The sequence below is a fragment of the Garra rufa genome, chromosome 24, assembly GCF_049309525.1.
Source record: "Garra rufa chromosome 24, GarRuf1.0, whole genome shotgun sequence".
Lineage (NCBI taxonomy): Eukaryota > Metazoa > Chordata > Actinopteri > Cypriniformes > Cyprinidae > Garra > Garra rufa.
The window spans coordinates 542,122-564,310 of NC_133384.1; the positions used below are offsets into that span (position 1 = coordinate 542,122).

The window sequence follows — 22,189 nt, forward strand, 5'->3', positions numbered from 1 at the left end:
TACGCCATACCCTTGCTCTCTTACTCTACGGCTTTGTGCCGCCGCGTTTCGACGCTGCCTGGCCTGCATGCCAGCTGCTCCTCTAAAGGAAACATGAGGAGATCATTACACTCCTGTCTTTCACTTTAATTCTTTTAGTTCTTTCCGTTGAGAGTTTCGTGTTCTTGTTAAGTTTTGTGCAAGCCGCGACCGACCCAAACGTCTTCCCTAACCTAAACCTGCGCTTTAACAGCGCACAACTCGCATCCTCAGCCAAGCCAACGCCCAATACTTCACAAAGGACCACAGAACCAACCAATCAGCAACCTCGGGAAGGCCCCCTTTCTGGAGCGACGCGCGAAAGGAATTCCCTCAGCACGGAAAAAGGCAACGCAAGTAACCTCCAGGTTCTAACTGAACTGTTGCATTTGATATAAAGTTTAATAACCTCTTTGAGAGACTCAATACGAGGGTTAATTAAGTGATTGATGGTTGTTCAGGTCTAAGCAATTACACATATTGCTATAAACTTGGGACTTCATATTTTCATTCCTTTAAACTCATTCTTTCCTCACTTTCTCTTTCTGCAACCTGTGTGAATGCGTGTGTTTATGTTAGATTAGTTTGTGTGTGTTAGGTTTATCCAATAAAATCATATTGTTATTAGAAAAGATAAGTATCTTGAGTTTTGTTCTTACAAGTTAATGTCTTAAACTGCCGATTTTGCTACTGTGCTAATATATAGTGTTTTCACTATATTCTGGATAGTAATATCCATTGCAGAGTTTCTGTTACACGTCTCGTTTAATGAATCGCGGGTCGACTCTGAACAGCCGTAAAACAGCGATTCTGTTCAAATTCCCTATTGAATCATATTCGATTCCCTTTGAGCTAAATTAAATGTAATTAATCCCTTACACAATTATATTGTTACATGCACAGACATGCAACCAAATTGCAGCAAATTGTGATTCATTCTTTTTACATATGCTTTAGTCAAAGTGAAAAGGTGTTATTCATATTCTATAATGACATATAGAGTTATGTAAAAAAAAAATAAACTATAATGTTATAAAAGATAAAAGTTCAGTATGCAATGGTGATTTGAGTTTATTTTGGACATTAGATTAACTGGTCAAGGGGTATGTTGCTTAAAAAAAAGGAAATAAATGTTAGCTTTAACCCACTTTTCAAGTTGTGATTATAAAACACATACTCAATTTAAAGGCAAACTCAAATTTTTAGAGGTATTTTATTTGCAAAATTACATTTCTTCCAACATCGCCATTCTAAACAAAGACCAATGTCTTCTAATGTGCCTCATTATTAAAATAAACTAAATAAAAATGAAAAAAGAAACCTTAAAATCCTTGAAAGGCCAGACAAATGATTATTTTTTATAATTATTATTTTTTGTTTTTCTTCATTGTCACTTGTATTTTTAGTTTCTGAAATAAGTTTGAACATGTAAAAGCTGCAGATGATAGTAAGAAGAATAAAGCCTATCTACCAGTGTTACAGGCACTCACAGCCTAAGTCTCATCACACTGTCCCTGCACTTCACCAGTTGAGAAGTGAACCACAAGAGTACAGTTAGGAATCCAAATTAACAGTTTATGTGGCATTGTGCATGGACTCAAGTGTGTATGCATTTAATTTAAGTCATTTAGGCAGCCACTTTAATGTATTAAAGGATTATTTCTCCTGAAAAAAGTTGTTCAGAATCTGCATGCGGTTTATCGTTTGAACACACAAATTGAATATTGCATGATTTTAAATGAAGTTCTTTCTGTACAGTTCTGTACAAACGCTAAATAATAAAATTTTGCATTGCACTATTCATTTAACTTATGATAACTGTCCTACTGGTGAGTGAGAGAGATGCATGGACCCACTCGAGCTGTGAGATTTACACTATCAGTGCTCACATTCACAATGCCAGCGCAGTCAGTACGCGCTCAGGACGGCCAGTAAAGAATCACTAATCTTGCTTACTCATTCCTTCTATATTATGCATTTGTATATGCATAGCTATGCATACAACTTTTCGCTAAACATTCATAAATATGTATACATTTAGGCACACATATCATTATGAATAATTGTACATATATATTTATAGAATATGTATTTTTATAAATGTATATGTACACATAGAATGCACATGTACAGTACAACATGTGGTATATCTGCAAATGTATGTGCACACGCATGCGATCACACATTCCTACACATTTTCACCGGCACGACCCTGCGTACAGTCTGCATACATGCTGCTTCTAAAAAGCACCCTACCTGACACAACAGCAGGTCAAAAGTTTGGAAATTTAGAAAAGATTTCCAAAGTTTTTTAAAGCTGAGTCCGTCCAACAAAAACAAATTCAAAGAATTGTAAGACATACTGTATTTGCAATTTCTAAACAAAGTGGTTAATTTTGCATATTGTATACCAAGATTTTTTGCCTAATTTTCTTAATTTTATAGTAAAAGACATTTTAAATAGCTTTATAAACCAGAAAAGTCTACAGAGCGGTTTCTCATCAGCACGCTGTGCTGCATGTAAGATTTGACATCAAGCTGTACAGCGCTGTCCAATCGCACATACTTTATCTTCATTTACAGGTACAGCCATATTCAAAGGCACAAAGAGCTTCTACAAGTCAAAGTTTTGTCTGTCTTGTTGAAGTTATATAAAATAACATTTTGCAGTCCTGTACAAGATCGAGCAACCTTGCACATTCTTTAGAATAACAAAACAAAATCCTCAAAAATATATTGTGTTTTTCTTTATATCTATATTTAGGACTACCTCCAAAATGGGGGCTGCCCATACTAAAGGAGGCATCGGTTGGCCGGTGGCGGTTCTCCCATGATGGATTGCCGCTAACGCCCACTGAGGAAAACAATGCAGAGTATGACAAATCCGACAAGCGCCTGCTCCTGCTCTGTGCTCTGTAGTTGGTTACACCAAACTCCTATTTAGCCCTGAAGTCCTTTCTGCATGTTTTGCAGAAAAAAGCAAACAAGGCAACTAAAAACAAAACTAAACTAAAAACGTGAAAACAAAACAGATAAATACAGAGGTGCTACATTGTGAATTTTGCCTCCTGACTTTCATTTAGGAAACAACTGATGCAAAGTGCTTCTTTAAACCCTTCATGTACCCCTTCACGCCTATGTCAAGTACTCCAATATCCCCTTCATTAGATGGAGGGGAAAAGTCAAAGGTCAGACCATCCTGACACAGGTCACAGGTTACCACAGGTTTCCATTATGTCAGCTGGTCTAACCACATCTAATCTTCTAATCTAACCTAACCTCATCTAAAGCCAGCCAATGCTGACATACAACAAAATATATAAAGAAAGAAATGACCTGGGAGTGGTACAAACATAACAGATATAATTTCATCTTATACACACACATACATATCATTTCCTCTCACTTCATATATATGACTATAAATAAATTAAAAAAGGAAAGCAAACAAGTAAAGTGAAAAGCAGAAAAAAACAAAACAAAAAAAAAACATCGTCACTCTTCAGTAGTTCTTAAAGACCCTATGTGATGTGGGACTGGAAAAGTGTTGATTGGAGGAGCGACCGATCCAGGCAGCCAATCACAAGAGTTCATATTGGCGGAGGTGCATTCTCTGAATAATGTCACGACAGTCATTGAATACACGACGGATGTTTTCTGTGTCCACGGCACAGGTGAAGTGAGGATAGCAGTAGTGTTTGTCTGTGCCGCTCGCTGTGCTGATTTTCTGTGGGTTCATACACACACACACACACACACACACACACACACACACACACACACACACACACACACACACAGTCCAAGCAGTTATAGCATTATATTAAAAACAAAAATAACACATTTATAGTTGATACATTCAAAACATGATTAAAAATACTGAAAAACTTTACAAAATGGTGACAGAAAAGGTACCAAACGGTACCTGACCTTTTTTATTTAGTAGAACAGTAAAGAAGATTTTTAGCTGAAACTATGGTCCTTGGTGATTCATAAAATCCAAGTCAATGCCTACTATTACATTGAGCTTGAACAAAAACATATCAGGGAACACACAATTAATACCTGTGGCTCCTGAAGATATATTAAGGTCTTAGTAAGCGAAATGATTGGCCTGTGCAAGAAACTGCAAGAAACATTATTTACATATAATATTCACTATATTGCTATAATACACTATATTCACTATATTGCTGCGTTCTCAAAATTCCGGCAATTTGATAGTACCTAGAATATCAAAATCAACTGCGGGCGGCAGATCTTTTTCACATTTAGCGCCCAAACTCCGGAACAATCTACCTAACACTGCTCGGGAGGCAGACACACTCTGTCAGTTTAAATCTAGATTAAAGACCCATCTCTTTAACCTGGCCTACACTTAATACATTTCATAATCCAAATCCGTTAAAGGATTGTTAGGCTGCATTATTTAGGTCAACCGGAACCAGGGACACTTCCTATAACACCAGTTGTACTCGTTGCATCAGAAGAAGAATGGCATCTACGCTAATATTAGTATCTTTCCTTCTTATTCCGAGGTCACCGTAGCCACCTGTATCCAGATCAGACGGTCACTGCAGTCTCCTGGATCTAGTCCGTGCCCATCAGCACCCAGAGATATCCTCTACAGCCCTGAATGTCAGCAGAGACCACATCAAAGACAGAGTCCTCTCCAATCTGATTTTGTGGCAACTCGGAACTCTTGTATCTACATTAATATTAGTCTGTTTGTTTCTTATGCCCAGGTCACCATAGCCACCAGATCCAGTCCGTATCCAGATCAGATGGTCACTGTATTCCCCCGGATCCAGTCCAAACCTAGAGCAGATGGTGGATCAACACCTACAGCCGAATGTCAGTGGATACCGTGTCAACTAAATGAGCCCCAGAGACAGATCATCAAGAAAGAACTCCTACCCTAAACGGCCACTGGCACAAGGCCATGGGAACCAGATGAGTCCTCCCCAATTTGACTTTGTTGCAATATGGAACTCTTGCATTATTATTGACATTTTATTTTATTATTTTAATACTGTAAGGTTGCTTTGACACAACTTGTATTGTAAAAAGGGCTGTATAAATAATCTTGACTTGACTTTACTATTATTAAAGCACTAAATAATGATGTGAAACACAGCAGTTTCAAATGGTTTCAAATGTCTAAAGCATATAAAGTGAATAAACTAGTATTTATCTTAACTGAAAAACCATGAAAACCCATGAACACGAACACTTCATTCAAGTCCGCGGTTCATGTATGTGCTTATCACTGGCTCAATCTTCAGTCCGAGCTTAAACTGTTTCCTCAATGAGTTGGAAAAACAGGCATGATATTGATTATATATTCCACTTCACTAAAAAGAATAGGTTTAAAGGAATGATTAGTTTCTGAACTGGAAATCACTCCAGTTTGTCTGAGGCTATGGATTACAGGTAATAATATTGTAAACAATGTTTAGTTTCTTGCACAGATAGTTTTTTTTTTCATAAGACCTCAATATATTTGTCAGGAGCCACATGTTTTAATTTTGTATTCCTTGATATGCCTGTATTCCCTGAAAAAAATCACATACATCTTGAATGGCCGGAAGGTGAGTAAACTAACAGTAAATTTATTTTTGGATAAACTATACCTTTAATATTGCAGATAAAATAAAGCAAATAAAGATAGTAAAAATTTAAAATATATACCAAGAATTCATCTCGGATAAAAAACTTTGCTCTGGACACTTTCGGGTCTTCTCCGGGGTCAGGGGTCGCTGTGAAAAAAACAAACAAAAAACTTGTTTAATGTATATAGACATTATGCAAGGCCATAGAATCAATTTTAAAAATGGAAGTGGACATATTAAAGGTTGGCTGAATATGCCAAATCTTGAATAAAATGATAATTGGAGCAGACTTTTGGACTAAAAGCCCCAAGGGACAATGTTTAGTAAAGTTGACACAAATTAAGAAATTACTGTCACTAAAAGATTTTTTATTGTAAAACAGAAGTAAAAAAAACTTAAGCAGTCCAACTATAAAAAAAAAAAATCTGCATGCCAAAGCTGTGCAATGCACTGGACACTGCAAATTCATCATTTAGATTGAAGCAAAAAAAGATATACATATCACATAATCATTGTGTGATTTTCTCTCTAAGCACAGCACACATTGTTCTGAGTTTTTGAACGAAGAAAGAGAATCAACTTGCGTTGCTCCTGAATAAATCAGAATTTTGAACAAATCTGTTTAATGGATGGCTCAATGACTCTTCAGCAAAATGCTATAAAATACACTACCTACCTACTTTTCTTTCATATTTCTATTTTTAAACTGTGGTTTAAAATGTTTTAATTGTTACTAATTGCACCCTTTTTGTAGATTGCACACTTATCATGAAATTAGGCATACACCATTAATCTTAACACATTTTTTTTTTATCATTTGCTATATCTAGCAAAACCACCAGATTGAAGGCTGATTCTCCTAAAGGTATATTTTCTGCAAGTTTTGTATTGTCCTGTCAAGCAGACAAAAACATGAACATGAACATGATGAATAAGACACGCAGCTTTGCATAGTTAAACGACATACTGCTGTTATCACTTAGAGTGTACTCACTTTCATTGTCAGCTATTTTGACAATAATGGTTGTATGCTGAGTTATTTTCAGGGGTCAGCAAATATAAACTGCTATACAAGCTGCACATTGACTACTCTAAAATATATCAAAGTTTCATTTCTATAGTATTGTCCCTTGAGAAGATATACTAAAATGGTTACTGAAATGTGAGGGGTGTACTCACTTTTGTGAGAAACTGCAAGTGTATTATGTATAGTGTATAGTATGTGTACAGTGGAACAGCAAGAAGCTTGTTTATATTTTAGACAGGTAGTAAACAGGACCACATGAAGATGCCAAAAACCCTAACCAGTCTGCGCCAATAGCCTTGTGGGCAGCGCGCCGACATACAGCGCCACTGCGCGCCGGGCGTCCTGTGTTCGAATCCTGACCTGACCCCTATCTCTCTCCCACGTCGCTTCCTGACACTTCTGATCTGTCATATCACAATGAAGGCAAAAAATGGCAAAAATAAATCTTAAAAAAGAAAAAACCTAACCAAACACATTCTCCTGACTGCATACCTACTACAGTAAACATACAGTGGTGTGAAAAAGTGTTGGCCCCCTTCCTGATTTTTTTATTTTTTTGCATGTTTGTATTCCAGTATTCAGTGTCACATGATCCTTCAGAAATAATTCTAATATGCTGATTTATTATTGTCAGGCATTCACCACAGCCACTCACTCCAGCCACGTCACCCGAAGCAAGCCACACCCGTTCTAAATCAACTTTTTTGATCACCTGCACCTGTTCTCCATTAGCCCCTCCCTATAAAAGACACTCTTTGTCAGTTGATCTTTGCTAAACATAAATCTGCACGCCATAATATCAACCTGTTCAATAAAACTCCTCCTGTTTGGTTTTCACTGTATCTCTGTCTCTGGTCTCATCCCTGTGTTGTCGTGACAGAAGACCAGACCAACACCAACCATGAGCACCAGAGCACCTGTTGCACCCGATTCACTCACGGATTTGGTGAATGCACTCAAGGCGTCATTACTACCAGCTCCAATGCCTACATCTGGTTCAGGAAGTCCCATGGCCATGCCGGCAACATTCTCCAGAGACGCGGCTGAGTGTAGCCTTTTTTTTGCTTCAAGTCAACTTATACATCCAAATGCAACCTCATCGATTCCCCTCGGAAAACGCAAAATTTGCCTTCCTCATTTCACTCCTCACCGGTAAGGCCCTTCAATGGGCAAAAGTTGTTTGGAATAATAATAATTATTATTATCAACTCATTTGTACAGTTTCCGAGTAATTTTTCAGAAGTTTTCAGCGCGGATACTGGCTGGAATGAAACAGCATTCCTCAGCGCATACCGTCAAGGGCTCAACTCGGAGATTCGCTCAGCCATGGCCTTGTATGATGACTGGAATGCTTTTTACAACGAACCATCAGAGTCTTCCAACGTCTAACCGCCTGGCAGTCTCCAGTAACCGCTCCTCAGTCCGCTCCTGTGGCTGTCTGTTCCCCAGTACCCGAACCCATGCAAGTAGATTCTAACTGTATCTCACGCATCGAAAGGAACCGAAGTATGTCATCTGGATTATGTCTATTATGTCCCGTCAGACCTCCACGCCCCATGGAGAGTACCATTCAGTCAGGAGTAGAAATAACCCATCTAACCTAGATTCCTGTTACTCTCCACACTCCTGAAAATTCTGTTTCTGTCTCTGCTTTAATCGATTCAGGTTCCTCTGGCAACTTAATTTCCCAAGAATGTTTAAGTCAATTACAACTCTCTCGTCAAATTCAAGTGTATTCTGTGAAAACCATCCAGGGAAAACCACTGGGGCATGGTAAAATACGATACTCTTCACCCTTCATCACCTTGCAAAGCGGATTATTTCATAAGGAGAATCTACAGTTTCTGGTACTGGAGGATTCCACCGTCATGTGACGTCATTTGCTGGAACAAACAATGTTATGATCGATGCCTATCTAACTTAAATCTTCTTTGTTCCATTCCTGTTCCCATAGCTTCCACCCAAGTTGAAAGTCCAGAACCCAAGGTTTCTCCAGAAATCCTGGCGGAGTATGTGGCATTCCAGGATGTCTTCAGCAAACAGGCAGCCACACATCTCCCACTTTATAGGCCATGGAACTGCGCCATCGAACTGCTGCCTGGGGCTCAACTTACTAAAGGACGGATCTACCCTCTGTCCATCCCGGAGCACCAGGCGATGGAGGAGTACATCGCAGAAGCATTACAACAAGGATTTATTCGACCATCCACCTCTCCGGCCGCTTCGAGTTTCTTCTTTGTGGGCAAGAAGGATGGAGGTCTACGTCTGTGCATCGATTACTGCCAACTCAACTCCCTACCCACTTCCCCTGGTCCCCGCCGCGCTAGAGGAGATATGCGGAGCACGGATATTCTCTAAGTTGGACCTGTGGAGTGCATACAACCTCATTTGCATCCGTCGTGGAGATGAGTGGAAGACAACCTTTATCACACCCACTATGAATAACGGGTCATGCCGTACGGACTTTCCATCAGTCCAGCCGTCTTCCGAATGAGGTGTTCCGAGAGTATCTCCATTGTTTTGTAGTGGTCTACATAGACAACAGCCTACTCCCATCTACTCCCAGAACTTGGTTTTCACCATATCACTGTCTCTGGTCTCATCCCTGTGTTGTCGTGATAATTATCAGTGTTGGAAACAGTTGTCGTGGTTATTAATTTTTTTTTTCTTGGAAACTGTGATACTTTTTTCAGGATTCTTTGATAAATAAAACGTTAAAAAGAACTGCAGATCTGAAAGAAGAATGCGCCAGGACAGAGGTCTCAAAGAAGAATGCACCATGGAGAGACGAAGCACGCACCAGGTGTGAACTCACATGAGCACAGAGGCAGATGTAACATGGCGGTGCACCACGGCCAGTAAAAATTACACCGCCTAACGTTCTTTTAGATTATTATTTGTCTATATAACCGTGGATAACTTGGATGATTTCATCGACAACTATTTTTATCACAAGATGAAAGCCGACAAGCTGCTCTCCGAAGGACCACTGAAGCCGGCCAAAAGGAAAAAAAAAAACCTGACTCTTCCACCAACACAGACGATCTGCTTACAACTGAAATAAAGATCAGTGTACTAGATTTGATAAACAATAAACTGGATATACTTATAATGAGGACATTAAACTGCGCTCTAGCCTGGACTTTGCGTATAAACAAAGATAGGCCGCGTCCTATAATTGCAAAGTTTGTACACTTCAAGCAAAAGGAACAGAAAGGAAGAGAATTAAAAGGCACTGTTTTCGGGATAAGCAACAAATTTCCATGCGAAATAATGGAAGCCGGGAGCTGTGCTTCGCTTGTGGTTGATAAACATAAATGGACAATTATAAAAGAGATTATAAAATCATTCCTTGGCTCATCAAAGCTTGGAGTCAAGCAAGGGAACAAAAAAAAATAAAAAAATAAAAGGGGAAAAAATAAATACCTTTGTGTATTAAAGCGAATCTCCTCCCTTCCCAACACTTTTTGTCTGGTGAACACTTTTTGTTTTTTTTGTCTAATACTACACTAACTATTCATATTTTCAAAATATCATTGCAATTTATTCTCTTTTTGGTATATTAAATTTTCACACTTTTTGTTTCCTTTACTGATATGTCCCACAGAGCTATGTTTTCTATTTTATTACCCCTTTACATCATTTATATAGTTATCATGATACTGTATGTAATCGAAAAACACTGTTTTTCTTTCTATTAAGTACTGTGACATCAGCTGTATGGCTCTACCCATCAAAATAATTTAATGGAATATAAGTCAAGTTCCCTGGCAAAAAGAACAAAGATTTTAAATCACCTGCACACTTTAAACACAGACATTTGCTTCTTACAAGAAACCCATTTAACAGAGGCAGAGTCTCAGAAAGTGGTTTGGCCTAACTTTTCATTCTACTTTTTCCTCCAAGAAAAGAGGGGTATCCACCTTAATCAGACACAACACTCCATTTTCTGATAAGTCAACATTAACAGATACCGAAGGTTGTTACATTATTGTCAACGGAATTATAGGAAAAGACAATATTACTTTAGTAAACATATATGGACCAAATTTGGACACGCCTACATTTTTCCATTTTACTTACTTTCCCCAACACAAAAATTATCATTATTATCAATTATCAATTTTAACACAGTTTTGGACCCACAAATAGACCGCTCAACAAATGTAACGTGCAAAATAAACCATTCATCCTCATTTATTAGGAGTCACATGTCAGACTATGGGCTAACAGATATTTGGAGACAAGAGATTATTTTCAAGAATCCTTAGAGTAAGGAATATTCATATTATTCCCCACATCACAAATCCTATTCCTGATATGATTATCTGGATTAAAACACTCTATAATAGTGTTGTCAAAAATATCGATATTTCGATAAATATCGATACTGAAATATCCGAACAATACCAATACTAATTTCACGAAGTATCGATACTAGCCGAGCTGTCACTTTCACTTCTACACAAAGGCGAGTTGACAAACACCACACGTGACCGCGGTGCCTGTCTCTCTCATTCAAGTGAAGCGAATAGAAAGGAGAGCGCGGCACCCCGCGATCGGCTTTGTTTAATAAAGAGCACAGCAGGAGTGCTATCTGGAAATATTTCGGATATAGCAGTGGTAACAAAAGGCGCTAACACCACTAATTTCGCAAAGCACCTGAAAGACAGACACCTGTATCTATATAAAGAAGAACTGTGCTCATTTTAACATTACTGAATCATTAAATAAGATTGCCTATTATTGTTGCTGATATGAGTGTTGTCCCGTTTTTTATTTTTATTTTTTTACCGTAGTTCGTTAATATAAACAGATTGAGGAATCTTAGACGAGTAAATACTTTAACTGCGGTCAAATGTAAATTAACTGCGCTTATTTAACTTTATAAAAAAAAAAAAAAAAAAAAAAAAACATTACTTAAATTCTGTGATTTGTCTTAATGTCTGTCCAGTGAGTAACTGAGCATTGTTTTCGTGTGTGATGCACGCATGTTTGCTTGCTTGGATCGGTGATTATGAATCCGGCATTAAAATCTGTTCGTCAAATAATGTTAATGTATTAACCAGCATTTATGAACGAGTTTAGTTAATTGTGTGGTCTAAAAAGAAAAAGAAAAAGTTTACGACCTACACTACCAGTTGTATTTGAACAGCAAATAAAGTTTGAAGCTCAAACTCAAATGAAGCTAAGAAGCTGAACAGGGCTGTAACAGTGTACATATGCATATACATCATTGTCATGTTCTAGACTATATTTATCTTTAAATTAAAAAATAATTTTTTAATTAATATTGTGGCAGTTTTTTTCTCTGTGGTATCGAAAATAGTATCGAATATCGATATTTTTCAAGGTATCATATCGAAGTTAGAAATTCCAGTATCGTGACAACACTACTCTATAATACTCCAACAGTATAACTAATGGTGTTTTATCAAAACCATTTAAATTAAAAAGAGGACCCGACAAGGCTGTCTATTATCAACACTACTTTTTAGAATTTTTATTGAAAATTTGGCAGCAGCAATACGGCAATCTCACAACATATCTGGTATCCAATCAAAACATTACCATCATAAAATCAGTCTGTATGCGGATGACATTCTTTTATATATTACAAACTCATCTTAATAGCTTCTGTCAGCCAATAATCTGTATCAGGATATTAAATTAACTGCTCCAGATCCCGCCTATTACCAAATTGAACTGGGATGCTGAACTAGAGAACTACCCATTTAAGCATACAACCAAAATAATAAAATACCTTGGGATCGATATTTCATCCAATCTAAATTACATATTTAAGCTTAACCATGCCCCATTATTACAAGAAATAAAAAATAAAATAAAATAAAAAAACAACTGGGAAAGATGGAATAATTTGACCCTAGCACTATTCGGCCATATATCATCTGAACAATGAAATGAAAATAAAATGAACATATTTCCAAAAATAAATGATCTTTTCTCCATGATCCAGTCACTCCAACTCCCAGCTGGTTCTCCTCTTTAGACAGTACAATAACTAAGTACTACTGGAAAAAAAAAAAAAAAAAGCCCAAATAAAACTATCCACTCTTCAAAGATAAAAAATTCTGGAGGACTTGGGGCACCTAACTTCTAACTTTACTTTATCTCTCAACAGTTAAATTTACATTTAACATTGAATACATAATTCTAATATCCCTTGGTTAAATATTGAAAAACATCTGGTTCAGTCATTAGATATAAAGTTCTTGCCATTAATAGACAAATCAATAAAAAACTCCCGGATTACAAAAATAATACAGTTACATGACCATTACACTGCAGAGAGAAACCTGTCAGTACACCCATATGATATAATCCAATGTTTTTAATTAACAATAAATATTTTATTTCTCCAAATGGAGTCACAGAGGAGTAACTACCCTGGGCCATTTATATAATAAGGGGCCTTTTCATGACCTTTGAGCAAATTCAATCAAAATACAATTTACCAAATCAAACTTGCTTTTAATACTTACAGTTAAAAATAAGTCATACAAAAATCTATGGGTTCCTGTACTGTCAAATTGTGATTCTCACATATACCAAACTATTGAATCTGTAAAACCTAATAAAATATATAATATATAAAATGAAACCTAATAGATATTTCTTTAGAAGCTGACATAGTTGCTCCAATTCAACAATGGACTAAAGACATGGGTACAGATTAAATTATCAACTGGCAAGAAGTTTGCAGTAACATTTATTCTATGTCCTGCAATAGAAAAATTCAAATAATTCAATATTAAGGCATTCATAGAACTCATTTCACAACATACAAACTGCAGTGCATGGGATATATTAAAAATAATAACTGTCCACACTGTCCAGCCTCCATTGATGAATATTTCCATGCATTCTGGCGGTGTCCACTGGTTCATTTATTTTCGAAGGTCATGAGCAGGCTCTCAGATATCCTTGAATTCAGCATCCCAGTTTGTCCAAAAAATCATTACTGGGGGAAACTTTTACACTACATATTTCTAATCAGTAACCATTTTATTGATTTCACTGACAGTAGCAAAGAAAAACACAGAACAGATCTCTCAATAAACCAGTGGCTCAAATTATTACTAGTACAGGGGTTTTCAAACCTGTCCTGGAGCCTCCCCTGCCCTGCACATTTTGCTTGTCTCTCTCATCTAATACACCTGATTCAAATCATCAGCTCATTAGTAGAGACTGCAAGACCTGAATTGGGTGTGCCTAATAAGGGAGACATACAAAATGTGCAGGGCAGGGGAGGCTCCAGGACAGGTTTGAAAACCCCTGTACTAGTACATTCACAATCTTGGAGCAATTAACGGAATTTGCACACAACATTGGTCCCTCCAAACAAACTTGGTCCCCTTTTGTTCAATATCTGAGTAGGACAACTGATTCCTGTTTACCTATATCTCTGTCTTAAAACATGAGAAACGTAAGAGGAATATTTTGTGTTTCTTCTTATATAACTAAAATATATCCAAGTTTAATTTCTAAAGTATTGTCCCTTGAGAAGATATACTAAAATGGTTGCTAAAATGTGAGGGGTGTACTCACTTTTGTGACATACTGTATTGTGTACCAGGTAGGCAAATTTTTAATAATATTTTGTTTATTAGCGACATTTTTGACATTAGTAAACTCTAACTCCGCCATTGGCTAGCAACCCCTCCCCGTAAAAAAATATCTTGCTACAGAAATGCCAACAAGGAATCAACTGACCTATCGAAAGACCATAATTTCCACCAGAACCACCACCATCATCGGAACATGGAATGTGCGCACCATATTCAAATCTGGAAAGACAGTGCAGGTGGCAGCGGAGATGAGGAACTACAATATCAGCATCCTCGGCATCAGTGAGACCAGATGGATAAACTCCAGCCAGAAAAGGCTCACCACAGGAGAATTACTGCTGTTCTCAGGACATAAGGAAGTAAATGCGTCACATACCCAGGTGGACTTTATGCTTTCAAAGACAGCACAGAGAGCACTCATCTTTGTAGACCATCATTAACAGCTACTCAGGAAGAGATATCACCATGGTAATGGGAGACTTTAATGCAAAGATAGGGCAAGACAACTTGGGATATGAGGAGGTCATGGGACAAGGGGGCTTGGGAGAGATGAATGAAAATGGAGAGAAGTTCTAGCCGCAAAAAATCTAGTCATAGGATCTTCCCTCACAGACAAATACACAAGGCTACATGGATATCACCGGACCTCTCCACTGAGAACCAGATTGACCATGTGTGTATTACCAATAAATTCAGAAGGTCCCTCCAAGATGTGCGAGTCAGACGAGGTGCTGACGTTGCTTCAGACCATCATCTTCTTGTCGCCCGAATAAAGCTGAAATTGAACAAGGAAGTCAAATTGGAAATATAGATTAAACGCAGTACTTCTGAGGGACTCAACCAAACTGGAGGAGTTTAAAATGATACTTAAGAATACATTTCAAGTCTGGCAAAAACAAAGGGAAGATGATGAAGAGGAAACGGTAGATAAGAAATGGATGATGGTAAAGGAGACGATGATGAAAACTTGCAAAAGAAGTCTTGGGCCCACTAAAGTACAATCACAAGGATTGGATTTCAGAAGACTCTTTGAAGAAAATAGAACATAGAAAAGAATAGAAAGTGGAAATAAACAAAAGCCGCACACGTGCAGAGAAAGCCAAGGCACAGGAACGTCTCGGTTACGTATGTAACCCTCGTTCCCTGAAGGAGGGAACGGAGACGTCACGTCCCAATTCGTCGGCCTCCGACGTGACGTCGAGAGACCGACTGAGAGGGAACAATATACACAAGCAAACAAGAGTGTCAAGAAAAGTTTAAAGGTAGATAAAAACAACTACGTAGAGACCTTATTAGCAGAAGCAGAAGAAGCAGACAGAAATAGAAACATGAAAAGCTTGTATGCCACCACCAAAAAGTTAGCTGGAAAGTTTAGTAAACCAGAAAGACCAGTTAAAGACAAGGATGGAAAACAGATAAATGACATTCAAGGACAAAAGAGAAGATGGGTTGAACACTTTGAGGAGCTATTTAACAGGCCAGCCCCACAGGAACCACCAGACATCCAACCAGCAGATAGAGATCTGCAAATAGACTGTAGTGCACCAACAAAGGAAGAAATCCGTAAAGCCATTATGAAATTAAAAAGCGGTAAGGCAGTAGGACCGGACAGTATTCCTGCAGAGGCATTAAAGGCTGACACAGAGACTACGGTAGAGATGCTCCATCCCCTTTTTAAGAAGATCTGGGAAGAAGAACAATTAACTCCTACGAAGGACTGACTTGTAGAGTGGTCCAAAACATTCAACTTACAGACTCCTTCCTGGTACACAGTGATGGCCATCGATTGGGCCATGAAAACGTCCACAGGAAAAATGAAACATCATCCAGTGGACTCTTTGGAACCAACTGGATGATCTTGACTTTACAGACGATTTGGCCCTTCTTTCCCATACTCAGCAGCAGATGCAGGAAAAGTTCAGCATTGTGGCAGAAAACTCCACTCGCCTTGGCCTCAACATCCACAAAGGGAAGAGCAAGGTCCTGACGGTCAACACCACCAACACACCACCCATTGTGCTGGAATGGGAAACGCTAGAGGAGGTGGATGACTTTGTATACCTTGGCAGCGTCATAAATAAACAGGGTGGAACCGACATCAATGTGAAAGCAAGGATTGGCAAGGCCGGGACAGCTTTTCTCCAACTAAACAATATCTGGAGCTCAAGAGACTTGTCCATCAAAACAAAGATCAGGGTGTTTAACACAAACGTGAAGTCAGTGCTGCTCTATGGCTCCAAAACATGGAGGATCACTGTAACCACCACCTAAAAGATACAATCATCAATGTATGTTTGCGCCGCATTCTTCAGATCAGATGGCCCAATATCATCAGTAATCAGGAACTATGGCAGCGCAAAAGCCAAAAACCAGAGGAGAGTAGCAGACCACAAAACAGTTGGCGTTGAGACCTGGAAGCCGATATTAAGAATACAGGCTGCACTTGGGGACAGTTGGAGAAACTGGCCCAGGACCGGAATGCTGGGAAAACCTTTGGTGGCCTACGAAGGACGAAGATCATCGTGTCAGTAGGGGTGGGAGGTACACCGGTATCATAGTTAACACCGGTGTGTCATTGCGCCACGACATGGATTTTCTAATACCATCAATACCGTAATAAATCTATTATGTGCCTTGAACGGCTGCATTTACATCAACAATAGCTCATTCTAAATAATAAGGCACTAAAGTTTAATTTGCCTGCGACTGGTTGTCAATTGCATGCGCACATACAGTCAGTGCGTTCACACCAAACGTCAAGCGAGCATGCGCATCCCGTCACTCACTCTAGTTTATCTGCGGGAGGTTTCCCCATCACTCGCGCGAATAACAACACGATTGACATGGCGGAGATAAATACGATCGCTGCTTTGTTCCTGTTGTGCAAGTTCTAAATGCACCGAAAAGCCAAACGCCGAAGTGTCTAGGCTCACAGCAAAGTAATGTATCAGAGACATATCTCATACCTCATTCCTTCTATAAACAAAGTGTAGATAGTATAAGTAAGAGATTGATCGCAGTACAGAGAGTGTCGTTGATTATAATAGAGCTTTATGATATCGCAAACTAAGATGAGGAACAGCTTTTAATATTTTTATGGGAGTTTTTAAATGAGATATTAATTTAATACAGCTGTTAAATAAACGAGACGTTATTATTAAGTGACTTAGATTGACTGAGAATAACACTATGCCCGATTTTGGTCTGTTTCGTAGTCAAAATTTATTCTGGAACAAGACACACTGCTGTGTTTAAATGAAGATGCGCCGTTCTCCAATCAAACACAGCGGTGTTTCCTTTATAAGTGAACATGCGTTTTAAACTAATCTAGTGAAATGATTCAATTTCCCATTCATAATGAGAGTCACTTGAATGAACCATGTGTTCTAACGAATCAAATGAACAATACGATTCAGTAAATAATTTCAGTGTCTTGCCGCCACCTGCTGACAGATCCTTTCAGTTATTGAAATCTTAAATACTTGTGGATTCCAAATTTTATTTTAAAAACACTAATCTCAACATGAATTTATAGATTTAATTGCACTCATGGCACCTCTGAGCCTCATTTTCATGGACGACACTATAAAAATTAAGACAGAAATCTTGCTGATCATTATTACTTGCTGAACTATTACTAGCACTACCTCATAGGGGTTTCAGTTCAATTAACAAATTGACTTGACTGGAGAAGCCACATCTCAGTGGCTCTTATTCTCCACATTGAAGGGCCTGAGTTGGACCGTTTCAATGGCCAGAAGGTAGTTGAAGTGTTGCACTCACACACAGCAATGGCTTTGAGAGTATCGCTCTAGAACAGACAATATTTGTGATCTTCTTAACAAGACCAGGAACATAATACCGTGATATTATACCGGCACCGTTCAAAAGATGAAAAATACCGTGATATAAATTTTAGGTCATATCGCCCACCCCTACGTGTCAGGACCGCTTCCCACGTATTGCTAACGTCACTTCCTGTTTGTTGTAGCGCATGTCTTGCGTTGAAGCTCCGTCGAGTTAAACTATTATTTTCTATTTTTAAATCTAAAAACAATTCTATACACCACCATTTTTGTTTTACATAACATGTGAATATACCCCCTGTTGTGTTTTACAACAAAAACAATCAGAACGCCTTGTTATCATTAGTTTTTATTTGCTTTCCCGAATCTGCTACTAAGTTAGCTTATAGCCCGTTTAACATTTGCCAGCGTGGTTGCAGCTAATCTTGAATACAATGTTTATTCTCTATTCGCATACATTTCAACTGTTTACTCACTGTTACTTGCTTTAATGGCGAATTTGTGTCTACCTTTGAGTGCAGGTGAAGACACGTTCGAGCTGCACGCGGTGCGGGTCGAGCTGGAAGCCGTGGAGAAGCAGAACCAGGGGTTGCTGGCCAGGCAGATTTGCAGGAGAGGAAGACTGCACTTGAATCTGCCCGGGTAAGTATACAGCACGATACTAACACCGTCATCACCTCTACTCCGTGTGCTTCTCTGCACAGGTCCGGCACACCCAGGACGCGATCCTCCCAGATGTCGTTCACTCCGGCACCGGGACACCACGGACCCTGGGTGCAGCAGCAGAGGAAGACGCGAGGACCTCTCCCCCTCCGCCGCCTCCGGTCTTCGAGATCTCCACCCGGAACCGCTTCGATCCCCTCCGCTCTCCTTCGCTCCCCTCCCTCTGTGATCGTCGGAGACTCCATCGTCCGGTACGTTCGTGCTAACTTAGCTAACGGTAAAGTGCACACTCGCTGTTTTCCTGGTGCTCGCGTTCTCGATGCTAGCGTCCTAGGCTTTTCCGCGCTGATGGCCTGCACCCCAGCATAGTCAGAGCAGATCTCCTGTCGGACAACATCTCCAGGACGCTGCGCTCCATTTGACTAGTAAGCAAATCTTCAAATAGTTGCGAAGATGGCTTTTGTTCTGCACATTTAAACGATAGTACTGGTGCTGTCCAATCTATAAAGACTGTCTGTTCCTCGAATTGTGAGGTCAAAACAGAAATTTAATGCAGGATCTAGAAAAAATCTAATCTTGATTAAACCAGAAAAATGCACAATAAATGAACAAAAAAAAATGTTTAAAGCTTGGGCTCCTAAACATTAGATCACTTGCACCCAAAGCACTTATTGTAAATGAAATGATCACGGATAATAGCTTTGATGTACTCTGCTTAACTGAAACTTGGCTAAAACCAAACGACTATATTGGTCTGAATGAGTCTACTCCACCAAACTACTGTTATAAGCATGAGCCTTGTCAGATTGGTCGTGGCGATGGTGTTGCAACAATATATAGTGATATTTTCAATGTTACTCAGAAAACAGGGTACAGGTTTAATTCATTTGAAGTACTTCTACTCAATGTTACTCTGTCAGATATGCAAAAGAAATCTCTCCTATCCCTTGCTCTGGCTACTGTGTATAGACCTCCAGGGCCGTATACAGATTTCCTAAAAGAATTTGCAGATTTCCTCTCAGACCTATTGGTTAATTTTGATAAAGCATTAATTGTTGGAGATTTTAACATCCATGTTGATAATGCAAATGATGCGTTAGGACTTGCGTTTACTGACCTAATAAACTCTTTTGGAGTCAAGCAAAACGTCACCGGACCCACTCATCGTTTTAATCATACACTAGATCTAATTATATCGCACGGACTTGATCCTACTGATATAGATATCGTACCTCAAAGCGATGATGTTACTGATCATTTCCTTGTATCGTGCATGCTGCGTATTACTGATGTTAACTATATAGCTCCGCGCTAGCAGAACTATTGTTCCTGCTACCAAAGATAGGTTCACAAATAACCTGCCTGGTTTATCTCAGCTGCTCTGTGTACCCATAAATGCAAATGAACTAGACAAAATGACTAGTAACATGGGCACTATCTTCTCTAATACACTAGAAGCTGTTGCCCCCATCAAGCTAAAAAAGGTTAGAGAAAAACATACTGCTCCATGGTACAACAGTAATACCCATTCTCTAAAAAAGGAAACTTGTAATCTTGAGCGTAAATGGAGAAAAACTAACTTAGAAGTTTTTAGAATTGCATGGAAAAACAGTATGTCCAGCTATAGACAGGCTTTAAAAGCTGCTAGAGCCGAATACATCCACCAACTCATTGAAAAAAACCAAAACAATCCAAGGTTTTTTATTTAGCACAGTGGCTAGATTAACAAATAACCAAATGCCACCCGACCTAAATATTCCTGCACAGTTTAATAGTAACGACTTTATGAATTTCTTTACTGATAAAATAGACAACATCAGAAGTACAATAACAAATATAGATACTACAGCAACCGATACTTCAGCATTATTCATTACACCCAAAGAAAAACTGCAGTGCTTTACAACTATAGAACAGGAAGAATTAAATAAACTTATCACCACATCTAAACCAACAACATGCCTATTAGATCCTGTACCCACTAAATTACTAAAAGAGTTACTACCTGTAGCAGAAGTACCTCTTCTTAATATTGTTAACTCATCGTTATCTTTAGGTCATGTCCCAAAACCATTCAAACTAGCGGTTATTAAGCCTCTTATTAAGAAACCACAGCTAGACCCTAGTGAATTGGCAAATTACAGACCTATTTCTAATCTTCCATTTATGTCTAAAATTTTGGAAAAAGTTGTGTCTGCTCAATTGTGCTCCTTCTTGCAAAATAATAATCTCTTTGAAGAATTTCAGTCAGGTTTCAGGCCCCATCATAGCACAGAAACTGCACTTGTAAAAATCACAAATGACTTGCTACTTGCGTCAGAACAAGGCTGTGTCTCATTGCTAGTTTTACTTGATCTTAGTGCTGCGTTCGACACTATAGATCATGTCATACTTATAGATCGATTACAAAGCTATACAGGTATTCAAGGGCAGGCTTTAAGATGGTTCAGATCATACCTGTCCGATCGCTATCACTTTGTTTATTTAAATGGGGAGTCATCGCAGCTAACACCAGTAAAGTATGGAGTGCCACAAGGATCTGTCCTAGGTCCTCTGCTATTTTCAATTTACATGTTACCCCTTGGTAATATTATTAGGAAATATGGGATTAGTTTCCATTTTTATGCTGATGATACTCAACTATATATTTCAACAAGACCAGATGAAACTTCTAACTTAGCAAAATTAACAGAATGTGTTAAAAATGTGGGTAACACTTTAGAATAGGTAACACTTACTCACGATTAACTACGACTTTTCCCTTAATAAATTCCTAATTTGCTGCTTATTAATAGTTAGTAAGGTAGTTGTTAGGTTTAGGTATTGGGTAGGATTAGGGATGTAGAATAAGGTCATGTAGAATAAGGCATTAATATGTGCTTAATTAGTACTAATAAATAGCCAATATTCTAGTAATATGCATGCTAATAAGCCGTAGTTAATAGTGAATAAGTGTTACCTATTCTAAAGTGTTACCAAAATGTGAAAGACTGGATGACCAATAATTTTCTACTATTAAATTCAGATAAGACCGAGATATTACTAATTGGACCAAAAAACAGTACACAGAATCTCTTAAACTGCAATTTGCAACTAGACGGATGCACTGTTATTTCCTCTACAATCAAAAATCTGGGTGTTATATTAGACAGCAACCTGTCTTTTGAAAATCATATTTCTCATGTTACAAAACCAGCATTCTTCCATCTTAGAAACATTGCCAAGCTACGGAACATGTTACCCGTTTCTGATGCAGAAAAGTTAGTTCATGCATTCATGACGTCTAGACTGGACTATTGTAATGCACTACTAGGTGGTTGCCCTGCTTCTTCAATAAATAAGCTACAGGTAGTCCAAAATGCAGCTGCTAGAGTCCTTACCAGGTCAAGAAAATATGATCATATTACCCCAATTTTACGGTCTCTACACTGGCTACCTATTAGGTTCCGTATCACTTACAAAATATTACTT

The 22,189-nt window shown here is 38.5% G+C and overlaps 1 long non-coding RNA gene and 1 pseudogene across 1 annotated transcript; one reads left to right on the forward strand and one right to left on the reverse strand.

The window, feature by feature from the left end:
• Nucleotides 1–1,212: 1,212 nt before the first annotated feature.
• On the reverse strand, nucleotides 1,213–5,798 carry LOC141300789 (uncharacterized). Its single transcript, XR_012342042.1, has 2 exons — nucleotides 5,710–5,798; nucleotides 1,213–3,745 (listed from the first exon to the last, which is right to left on the reverse strand). It is a non-coding gene; the product is annotated as an uncharacterized lncRNA (long non-coding RNA).
• An 8,573-nt stretch (nucleotides 5,799–14,371) lies between these two features.
• The window catches only part of LOC141299994 (uncharacterized), a 28,670-nt pseudogene continuing 20,852 nt past the window's right edge, over nucleotides 14,372–22,189 (forward strand).